General features: G+C 39.8%; 1 long non-coding RNA gene across 1 annotated transcript in view; it reads left to right on the top strand.

The window, feature by feature from the left end:
- Positions 1 to 2795: 2795 nt before the first annotated feature.
- LOC131273978 (uncharacterized) overlaps positions 2796 to 11825 on the top strand; it is a 30676-nt gene continuing 21646 nt past the window's right edge. Inside the window, exon 1 of the long non-coding RNA XR_011646043.1 lies at positions 2796 to 2902. This is a non-coding gene — a long non-coding RNA (uncharacterized lncRNA). The remainder of the gene's footprint in view (positions 2903 to 11825) is intronic.

Genomic DNA, 11825 nt, shown 5'->3' with positions numbered 1-11825 from the left:
TCTTGATTGTTCCCTCTGACAGTTTGAAGATGGGTGGATCCCAGGAAATCCTGTCCTTGGGGCTAATTAATTTTTGTGGGTTTGAGACCCTTTGATTGGATTAGATTCAGGTGGGGGGCTTTTGAGTGGATTGCTTCAGTGAGGCATGACCCAGGGTGGGTCTTGGTCTTCTGAGAGGCTGGAAAAGACAAGGCCTGGAGGAGAGGGGAGATGAGCCATATGCCTGATCACCCACAGCTGAGCTCAGGGAAGAAATAAGGCTGGAGGTAGAGGCAGAGACTCAGGCTGGCAGAACCACCATTGAGTCTTGTCACATGGCAGAAGTCCAGGATTACCAGCACTCAATTGTCAGAGAGACAGCATCACTGATGATGCCTTGATGTGAACATTTTCACAGCCTCAGAACTGTAAGCTTTTAACCTAATTAAATTCCTGCTATAAAAGCAAACCCATTTCTGGTATATTGCTCCCAGCAGCTTTAGCAAACCAAAACACTCCCTAAAGAGTTTGTAAAGTAGGATGGAGACTGACCTCTCCAGGGTGGCTGGAGTGTGCAAGGAAAGTGGTTTGAGATGGAAGATGCTTTATCAATTTTATTTGGAGGTCAGGATTTTGAACTTATGGCCCTGAATCCAAACATGTGCTGCAAAGCATTTTACATCTGTGTAACTAGGCATTCAAATAACTACTTACTGATTGATTTACTGTAGACTCCTAGATGGTGCTTTTGAATTTCCCATCCAGGAGCTGGGCTGAGAGCCATGATAAAGACTATGGCCTCAGGTGGAAAGAGCTATGAACTGTTGGTGTTTATTTTATTTTTATCCAGGTGTAGAGAGGTGGTAAAGCTCTCTTGGCAGGTCGATGTTTATAAAATAGTGAGAACTGATTTTGGGATCCTGTCTTATCTGTCCTAATGTCATCCTCACTGGGGGATGGGGAGAGCAGAGAGCAGGGATGAATAGGGGGTTGTTGGGATAGAAGGATCTGAAATGGACCCTTTTTGGAACCCAACCTGTGTATGTGATGTTTCGTTTTACAGGCTGGAGTCTCTGGGCTGATTTGTATCTACTTGGGGGTGAGAAAGAAGAATTCAAACGCCTCAGGGAGAGCCATTGGGCTGGCCCTCCACCCCAAGCTACTCCGCACAGTCTAAAGAATCTTCAGTTTGGGCGCTTCTTAACTTTCTTTGCTCGGGATTTCCTTGAAATCCTGGAGAAGTACTACTCTTTCCAGAATGCTACAAAACTCCAGGCTTTCAAGACATATCTGTGGTCATGTGTTTAACTGGTGGCTTTTCAGAGGAAAAAAAAGAAGGAATATTTGGTGTTGGTGTTTAAGAATTTGACATTTATTATGCAGCTGGGATGATTGGGCTGCACTTTCTGTTCCTTTTGGGTTCCCTCGCAGCCACAGGGCACAGCATCGCAGCTGCCCTAGGAAGAGCCGTCGGCATCTGGCTTGGCTCTTGCTGTTTTGGTTGGCAGCCTTTGGGTCTGTCTGTTTAGATCGGTGGTGACCTGCGGTTGCATGCTTAAATTTACTGACCACCCAAAGCACGTGATGTTGAAGGAGGCTTAACTGGGGAAGGCAGAATCAGAAACCAGTCCCTTAATATTAAAGAAGATGGGGGTGCAGAGAGACGAGATCCAAGAAATCCAACAAAATAAGAGATGGGACATGCCTGGCTGTCATGCTGTGGAGATATTACGGTTATCACTCAAGTTTGCTTGGAGACTAGAGACGCTTCCTGTAGTAAGCATGCAGGAATTAATAAACTGCTCTTCATAGAGTGTTGGGTGCTCACAGAGGATAATACACTCTCAAGGGTATCATCCGTCTCTCAGATTTTGGTGACTCCCCAAGTGGCCAACTTTTATGTCGGAATAAAATCACTGATGTGTGTTGTGAAATGTCTTTCCTTGCCAGATTGGGTAGAACATCCTAAAAGTCACTGGCTTCAGCATTTCAAAGTGAACTTGAACCTCAGAATCCATCTTGGTTCCCAGTTTTCATGAAAGATTTTAAGGTTTCAGGGAGCATTTGTCAGTGTACCATCCACCTCAGGGAGTGCTTGCTCAGTCATGTGCTAGTGATTTTCTTTGTGCTTGCTTCTGAAATAGAACTGGAAACAGATCTTATTCTATCAATCAATTGATAAACTAGCCAATGACATCTCCCTTGCTTGCTAGTCCACCTTTACCCAAAATATAAGAATCAGAACCTTGTGTAAATGGCCCCTTATTGTTTCCAGTTCTCTGAAATGATCCATATTCTTTGTCGTTTCCTTTTGCCAGAATACACAGAAGTAACCCCCACTTCTCCTACTTTGGAAAATGTTACGACACAAGTGTCTGGTTCTTCTGAACACTCTCATTTCAAACACAGAATAATTATTAGCTTGCAGAGGCTCTGCTCTTTTTTTTTTCCTTTTCCCATTTTAGTTTAAGATGTTGGGATCCCCGCCTACTTAAATGAATCAGGAAAGACACAGAGATGCTGAGATGCTTCTATTTTCTTCCTTCCTGGGTGGGTTTTTCTAAAAGATGTCAACACTCAATTGGTGGCTACCACCCCGTGGCATTTAATTATTCTTGATGTTAAATCCATCACTATATGAAAAAAGAAAATACAGCCTGTCTCCTCCTCCTCCTCTGAGCGAGACAATGTAATAATTAAGACGGTAACAAAAGTTCTAAGAATAATGAGAAACCACATAAAGGCTAGCATCATATTACACTTAGAACATGACCAGGAAACAAGTTCTGAGGCCCTCTCTCCCTACTTCATTTTCTCTTCAGATAATCATGAGTCATCATCCTGTATAAGTGAGTAATAGTTTAATTTAAATAAGCCAATATTGTTTGGAGGTCGTTTATCACCTCACAGCTCTCATTCACAGGTAAGTCATGTGGAACCACACAACTTTCTTTTTGTGCACTGGAGCTAGAAATCTCGTTCCGTTTGGGAGACCTTACTTCTGCATATTTGAATTTGGTGACCAAATCCAACATTGGTCTAAGTAAGGGGGTGGTTGGGGACAGTGATGGACTGGGGGGTAGGTGGGAAACCTGAGAGATGCCTTGAGACACTTCGGGTTTTTGCACAGTAGGCTGTGTCTGTGTGTGTGTGCACGCCTGTGGGAGAGAGAGGTAACTGATCTGGAAGGAAAACTTTTCAACGTAAGCAACCCTAAAGGAGAGGAAAGGGACATTTTTAAAGGCTAACTATAGAAATTGGATTCATACTGTTAGGATTACCAATTGAAGGCAAAGGAAAACTCAAGTAACCGCTCCTTAGACAGCACATTCAAATGATAAATTGCATTAAAGCCCTGAAAGGAACAACAGCTGCAGTTAATGAAAAGCCAAATTTATCTAAATTTCTCCAGTTGATCAGTCAAAATCATCAGTTTGGCTCTTACCCCATAATCACTGTTTTGGAGTGGGGTAGGGGGAAGACAAAGAGAATTCGGTTTTTTAAAATTTTCTATTTTTAAAGGTATACCTTCTGAAAAGGCAGTGACTGTGGCACTAAGCTATGAATAGTTGCAGAGAATACATTTTCTTGATATCGATATCATCAATATTATAGCTTTGTTGTTTTCCTTTTTAAACCCCCTTAGGATAATGCAGTTGGCTCTTACATCAAATAAAGTTTATGGGCATAGTCTGGAGACAGGGAGGAGGAGAGTGATAATTACACAAATCTGAAATGCTCTCAAAATGATGTTATGTCCATTAAGCTGTTTCATTATTGCAACACCTGTGAAATAGAACTGGGATTGTCTGAAGCTTTTAACAAAGAGGGGGACTGAGGTTTTGGGGTGGGGGTAGATCAAGTGATTTGCCCAAGGTCAGCTCACAAGCTGCGCTGAGAGCTGGAGCTAGAAGCAGGTGTCTATACTCCTCGCCAATAGCTTACTAGAAAACAGAACAAATTCCCGGGGCCTCGCGTCCCTACATGGTGAAAGCAGGAAAATCCCATTGCAGAAACTACTCAGAGAAGCTGCCATCAAAGGCTGCTCGGGGCCAGCTTCCCTCCAGCCCAGAGCGTGTGCAGGGCCCGCATGCGGTGCGGAATTCCATTAGAACTTAGTTGCCATATGTTTGTTTGCTGGTGTTCAATGGAACCTGAGGGAGGGCATAATGGATCTCTGCTACTATACCATGTGGAAGGATTCCAGAGATTTAATAGACTACCTCGAGCTGATGAAGAGAGGAGCTCTCGTATTCCTTGCATAATCAGGGAGCCTTGGTGCTCTCAATGTGCCACATTTGCCTCCTACACCCTTCTGGAAAAGTCTGTGCATCTGGCACTCCTGGACTCATTTCAAAAACAGAGATGGGGGTGGGATGGGTGGGATGCCTTCCTCTCGTCTTCCCTGGGAGAAGATCTGTGGAAGGAGACTGCGCTGAGAGCTGGAGGTTTTGAGAAGTAAGGCTGGGAGAGTGGTGAGGGAAGGGAGGTCATTCCAGGTTCTTGGGATTTCTTCCTTTCAGTCACCGTGGTCTTGTCCATTTACGAAGGCTGTGGCTGTGAAGGGCACTAGGGGCAGTGGCTGGTGGCTTCTGGGAGGGTGGTTGAGCTCGGTACCTGCAGCCAAAGGTGAATGACTGCTCGTGGTGCCAAATAACAGGGTGCCAAATGGCCATGAAATTTTATTCCTTCCAGTGATTTTTTTCACTGATGTGCTTTTAATTCGTTGGGTGTAGAGAAGGCTGGAGGGCATTCATTGCAGGGGATGGGGGAAACAACCACAGTGAGACATCTTTGGTCCATCTGCCAGAGGATGGAAGTACTTGGAAAGTAGGTTCATGGAGACTGAGCTTGTGAGCTCAGGCAGGGCAGAAACCAAGGTGCACTTGACCTGACTTCAAAGTCTGGACAGAGATGGGGAGCATGCAGAGCAGCAGCTCCCTGCAATCCTTTCTCCCCTTCCCCATCTTTTCAGCTAACATTTCTCATGCCTGCCTATTTGTCTTCCTTTCTTGACAGTCAAACCCACAAAATAAGCCCTACCATGAAAATTGAGACACTCTTTGACTCTTTCATGTGCTGGTGCTGTTGCTTATGAGGTCACTGGCCCCTCCACCAGTGCTTGTGGATTCTGCACTACAGCCAAACAGTGGGGGTATTCTTGGTGCCCCAAGGAATGTTTGAAGGGGATGGGATGCTGAATGCCTGACACCTTCCTACAGCCACCATTGTGTGCACTGCGTGCGCGAAATAAGTCAGAACCTTGTATTATTCTTCTAATTCAAATAAACTAGGAGACATTTTTTTTCTTATTTTTTCAGCATCTACTATGTGACAAATACTGTACTGTGAGTGGAAGTACAGCAAAGAACAAAGCATAGTACTGGCCACCAAGAGGCTTGTGGGAATGGCATTAAAGAAAGAGAAAGTCATGGTATTAAATGTTGCATGTCTGGCAGATTTTTCTTTTCTCTACCCTTCTGCTTAGACAGGGGAATCCAGGAATGGGGAGAGGGTGACTGGGATTGCTGCCTTGTAGTGTCAAGTTGGAGAAAAGGATTTTAGAACATAACTCAAGGCTGGGAAAGGGCAAATGTTCTTTTAGAATTAGAGAGTAAAGTTATGCCAGATGTTAGCCAAAGATGGGTCTGGGGCATGAATCTCTTGTCCAAACCCAATGAGAAGTTATTGGCAGGAAATTGTTCCCCTGTGACAGTAAGAGATGCATCTGAAATTACTTTTAGACACATGAGAAAAACAAAAGAAGTCAAAACCACCTCAACCAAGGTGGTCAGTCACCTTTCCAACTCCCTCAATGCCTGGGACCTGAAACTCCCCTCACCTTCCCCCAGCAGTTGAGGAGGGAGAAAAAGAGTCAAGATGCTACCACAGGGGAGACCTGAACATGCCAAGACCCTGGGAGTGTACCAATGCCTGGAGAAAGAGAATTAACCCTAGGAATGGAAGAGACAGATCTTCTGGAGAAGAGAAACTTGGAGGAGGGATGCCAAAAAATTTGAGTAGTTCAGCCAAGCTTTGCTTGGTTACACTGGTAGTGAAGGTGGTATTCTCAAGGTGCAATGGGGACTCAGAAGAAGGGTTTCTAAGGACTGGAGGGTTCAGGGAAGGGGAGATTGGAAGAAAGATGCACTTTCCTAGCAGAGCTCACATCTCAGCTGAATCCTGAAGCACCAGTAGATATCAGCATGGACCATCAGAATGGATGGATGCTGGCTGGAATCAGCCCTGCTTATTATTCTTGCTCACAGTTCCTCTGCTTTCTCTCTACCTTGTCTTTTCCCCTTTGCAACACCATCTCCTTGAGGAATCTTTGTTCCTTTCTACCAGAGGAGTGGTTTAAATATACTCACCACTTCTTTCCTTTTCCTAATGCTTGACTCCATAGTTAGGAAGGTCAAGAGAAAAACTAGGTAGAGAGTGAGAAGTTCAATGGCCTTTGAAGGGTGAAGCGTGGGACAGATTGCCAAGGGGAGGACCACCAGGTTTTTCATCTAGACCTTGAAGCTTTCTGCGGTGTGACACCAATTTTCCCATCTAGCCAATGTCCCGGTCCTACTGTAATTACTTGGCTGCTGTGTCTTCCCTTGGCATCCCTTGACACTTTTGTTTGTTGGGCTAGTACGTAAGAAGTCTCTGGCCCCCTGTGCTAATGGGGATGCTGTTCTTTTCCTCTCAGTTCTATCTGATCCAGCTTTAGGAAAACCACAAAGACTCTTCTGAATTCCTTGAGCATTTATTGGTGAAATATTGTTCCTTTTTGGGTGGCTGATTTCTTTCCTTTAGACGCTTTTGGGATTTTCTCTATAATTTCCTGTACTGAAAATTCATGAGAATGAGCCTGGATATGGGTGCTTTTATTCATAATGTTCATTGTTCTGTGGTTCCTTTCAAAATGAAAACTTAAAATCATCTGAAGTGGGGATAATTGGATCTACCTTCAGATTGTTGGGGGAAATTAGTAAGAGAAAAGGTACAGTATCACTTGCAAATCTTTTCTCTTTCCCTCTGGGGAATGCATTCTTGGCAATGTAGCAAGAGTGGAAAATTCCTAAAGGTTTCCATGTTGGCTAATATAGACAAAGCAGTGCTTTCAGCAAAGGAGTATCTTCTCCGTACATTTAAGCTTTTTGCGGCTAGTGTAACAAGGTCTGAAAGGCTCCAGGGGCAACTGACTCCTGCTGGACCTGACATTTACATGGTAGGCATAGGCATGGACCTGATTTTCCTAGTTATCTCCATAAACATTTTTAAAAATCAGCATTCTTGAGGTATAATTTACATACAATTAAATTCACCCATTTAGGTATACAATTTAATGAGTTTTGACAATGACATTAGATCACGTAACTACCATTATACTCAAGATATAAAACATTTGTATAGCTCCCCCCCAAATGACCTCATGTTTTGCATCCAGTTATCTCCTATTTCTAGTCCCCTGGCAATAATGGATATGCTTTCTGTCATTTTAGTTTCGTCTTTTCCTGTACTTCATGTCAATGGAATCATACAGTAATTGTTTTTGGCTTCTTTTCCTTAGTAAGCTGCTTTTACGATTTGTCCACATTGTTGCATGTATCCTTAATTCTTTCCTCTGTATTACTAATAATATTCCACTGTGTGGATATGTCAAAATATGCTTATCCATTTACCAGTTGAAGCTGTGGCTTGCTTCCCATTTTTGGCTACTATAAATAAAGTGGCATGAACGCTTGTTTACAAAATATTGTGTAGAAATATGGTTTCATTTCTCTTGGGTAAATACTGATGAGTAGAATTGCTGAGTGGTATGGTAAGTATATGGTTAACTTCATAAGAAACTGCCAAAATATTTTCCCAAATGCCTGTACCATAAATACCACACTGACTTGATTTATGTAATTTTATAGTGAGTGTTGAAATCAGGCAGTGAACAATTTTTAATCTTGTTCTTTTTCAAATTTCTTTGATCTTTTCTAGGTCGCTTGCATTCCCTTATAACTTTTAATATCAGCTTGTTAATATCTACCAAAAAGACTGCTGGGATTTTGATTGGTACTGTGTTGAATCCTTAGATCAATATGAAAAGAATTGCTTTATTAACAATATTGAGTCTTTCAATTGTGAACATAATATGTCTTTCAGTTTATTTAGATCTTTAATTTCTTTCAGTAAGACTTTGTAGTTTTTAGTATACTGGAATTACATATATTTAATCTATTTCATTTTTTTACTCTATTGGAAATGGTATATGTATATTAAAATTATGTGTCCAATTGTTTGTTGCTAGTATATATGAAACAATCGATTTTTGTTTATTGGCCTTGAATCCTTTGATATTGCTAAACTCACTACTTCTAGTAGCTTTCTTGTATATTCTTTAGTATTTTCTACATTGATGCTCATGTCATCTGCAATTAAAGTCAGTTTACTTCTTCATTTTCATTCTGTATGCTTTTTGTTTTTCTCTTCCCTTAGGAATTGGTTATGATGTCCAGTACAATGTTGAATAAAAGGGGTGAGAGCAGAGATCCTCATCTTATTTCTGATTTTAGGGGAAAGCGTTCAGTGTTTCACCATTAAGCATGATGTTAACTGTTGATTCCTCAGAGATGAGATTATTATGTTGAAGAATCTCCCTTCTTTTCCTAGTCTAAGAGGTTTGATTTTCATCATAATGGGTATCGAATTTTGTCAAATGCTTCCCTGTATCCGTTGACATGGTCACTTTTTAAAATTATATATGTCAATATGGGGAATTATATTGATTGATTTTCAAATGCTTAACCAACCTTGAATTCTAGGAGGATCCTTCTTGGTTAAGGCATATTATCCTTCTTAATATCACTGGAATTGATTTGCTAAAATTTTGATAAGGATTTTTGTGTCTATGTTCATGAGAGATATTGGTATGGAGTTTTCTTTTCATGTTATGACTTGGTCTAGTTTTGTTTTTAGGGTAATGTTAGCCTCTTAAAATAAATTGGGAAATATTCTCTTCTCTTCGGTTTTCTGTAATAATTTCAATTGAATTCCTCTTATTACTTCCTTAAATGATTGGTAGAATTCAGCAGTGAAGCCATCTAGACCTAGAATCATCTTTGTGGAAAGATCTTAAATAATAAGTAAAATTTCTTTATAGAAAGGTTTCTTAGGTTATGTCTTTCTTCTTTTTTTTTTTTGGTAAACAGTTTATTGAGATATAATTCATAGGCCATACAATTCACTCATTTAAAGTGTACAATTCAATGGCTTTTAGTGTATTCATAGATTCTGTGCAACTATCACCAAATCAATTTTAGAACATTTTCATCATCCCAAAAAGAAACCCCACAGAAACTTTAGCTCTCATCCCCCCAAACTGGCACTCTCCCCAGCCCCAGGCAACCACTAATCTACTTTCTATTTCTATATTTTTGCCTATTATAGACTTGCCATATAAATAAATCACACAATATGTGGCCCTTTGTAACTGGCTTCTCTCATTAGCCTAATGTTTTCAATGTTCATCTATGTTGTAGCATGTATTGCCACTTCATTTCTTTTCCATTGCCAAACAATATTCCATTGTATGGATATATCATGTTTCATTTGTCCACTGAGTCAGTGGGTATTTGGGTTGCTTCTACTTTTGGGACTATTATGAATAATGCTGTTACAATTTTCATGTACAAGTTTTTGCTTTCATTTCATATATAGGTAAATATATGTCTTTTTTTCTTTTTTCATCTCTCAAAATTCCATTTGGTTCTTTTTCTTATAGCATATATCCTTTTATTTAAGAGGCAATATTCTAGACATCATAAGATAAAAACAGGGTATATTTTCCATCTTCTTCAACCCTCTTTTCCATTATTCTTCTGTTAGGACGGTCTCATTTCCATCGATGTTTAAATAGCTACTCTGAGAGTGGAGTTAGCTAGAGGTTCTTCTGAGGGAAGGTTTATCCACAAAAGGAGACTTTTATGCCACATTTACTCTTTTTCTAATTAGAGCAATTTTAGTTTTACTAAAAAATCATATGGAAAGTACAGAGTTCCCATATATCTCTTTCCATATACACAGTTTTCCCTGTTATTAACATTTTACATTAGTGCAGCACCCATTTGTCTTTGTGTTGAATAGTTCTCTCAGGTTTTTGTGCGTGTGTGTGTGTTAACTTACACACAGCCTAAAATTTCCCTTTTTATCTCTTTTCAAATATATAATTCAGTGGTGTTCATTACAATCACAAAGTTGTGCCTTAATCACCATCATCCACTGCCAAAACTTTTCAACACCCCAAGCATAAACTCTGTACTAATTAAACTTTAACACCTTATGTCTCTTCCCCACCTGGCCCCTGGTAACCTGGTTAGTAGTTTCTGACTTTATGAATTTGCATATTCTGCTTATTTTATTTAAGTGAGATCATGGAGTATTTGTCCATTTATGCCTGGCTTATATCACTCATGGGATGTCTTCAGTGTTCACCATGTTATAGCAAACATCAGAACTTCACTCCTTTGGTGGCCAAATGACATTCCATTGCATATCTATACCACATTTTGTTTTCCTGCTCATCTGTTGGTGGACAATTAGGTTGCTTCCACATTTTAGCAATTGTAAATAATGCTGCAATGAACATAGGTGTTCAAATATCTCTTCTAGTCTCTGCTAGAAATAGGACTGCTGGGTCATATGGTAATTCTATATTTAACTTTTCTGAAAAACTGCCGAACTGTTTTCCACAGTGGCTGCACCATTTTACATTTCCACCAACAGTGTATCAGTGTTCCTCTTTCTCTGCATCAATACTTATTTTTCCACTTTTAAAATATCAGCCATTCTAGTGGATGTGAGATGGTATCTTATTGTAGTTTTGATTTGCATTTCCCTGACGGCTAAAGACGTTGAACATCACTTCGTGTATTTATTGTCCATTTGTATGTCTTCTCCGGAGCAGTGTCTATTTAAATCTTTCCCCCATTTTAAAAATCAGCTTGTTTATCTTTTTGCTATTGAGTTGTAGGAGTTCTTTATGTATTCTGGATTTTAAACCCTTATCAGATAAATAGTTTCCAAATATTTTCTTCCATTGTGTAGGTTGCCTTTTTACTTTCTTGATAAAATCCTTAAACCTACAAAATTTTTAAGTTTTGAGTCCCAATTATTTATTTTTCCTTTATTGCTTTTGTTTTTGGTGTAAAGTCTAAGGAACCACCACCTAATACATGGTCTTGAATATGTTTTCCTATGCTTTCTTCTAAGAGTTTTTTAGTTTTAGTTCTTATATGTAGGTTTGTGATCCATTTTGAGTTAATATTTGTATATGTGTGAGGTAAGGGATCTACTTCCATTCATTTACATATAACTGACTCGTTCTCCTAGCACTGTTGGTTGAAGAGACTATTCTTCCCCAATTGATGGGCCTTGGCATCCTTGTAAAAGATCAGTTGACCAAAGATTTGATTTCTGAGCTCTCAATTCTATTCCATTGGTCTGTAAGTCTTGAGATGGTTGGCTGTTCAGGGATGCTTACTCTTCCATATGAATTTGATGATTGGCTCTTCTATTTTTGCAAAAAAGTCTATTGGACATTTTATTGTAATTGAATTAAATCTGTATATGGCTTTAGGTAGAACTGACATCTTAACAATATTCAGGTTTCCATTCCATGGAATATTATTCCATTTATTTAGGTCTTTAATTTTCTCTTAGCAATGTTTCATAGTTTCCATGTATAAGTCCTTTACATTCTTGGTTAAATTTACATCAAGTGTAATTAGTGGTAAGAAGTAAGGCAAATTACTTCATCTAATGTGTTTTTTGTTTCTTATACATCTTAAATCTTTACTGTCCCTCTT

The sequence above is a fragment of the Dasypus novemcinctus genome, chromosome 17, assembly GCF_030445035.2.
Source record: "Dasypus novemcinctus isolate mDasNov1 chromosome 17, mDasNov1.1.hap2, whole genome shotgun sequence".
In the NCBI taxonomy this organism is placed as follows: domain Eukaryota; kingdom Metazoa; phylum Chordata; class Mammalia; order Cingulata; family Dasypodidae; genus Dasypus; species Dasypus novemcinctus.
The sequence above is the reverse complement of the archived record's forward strand: the minus strand, read 5'-3'. Positions and strand labels throughout refer to the sequence as shown.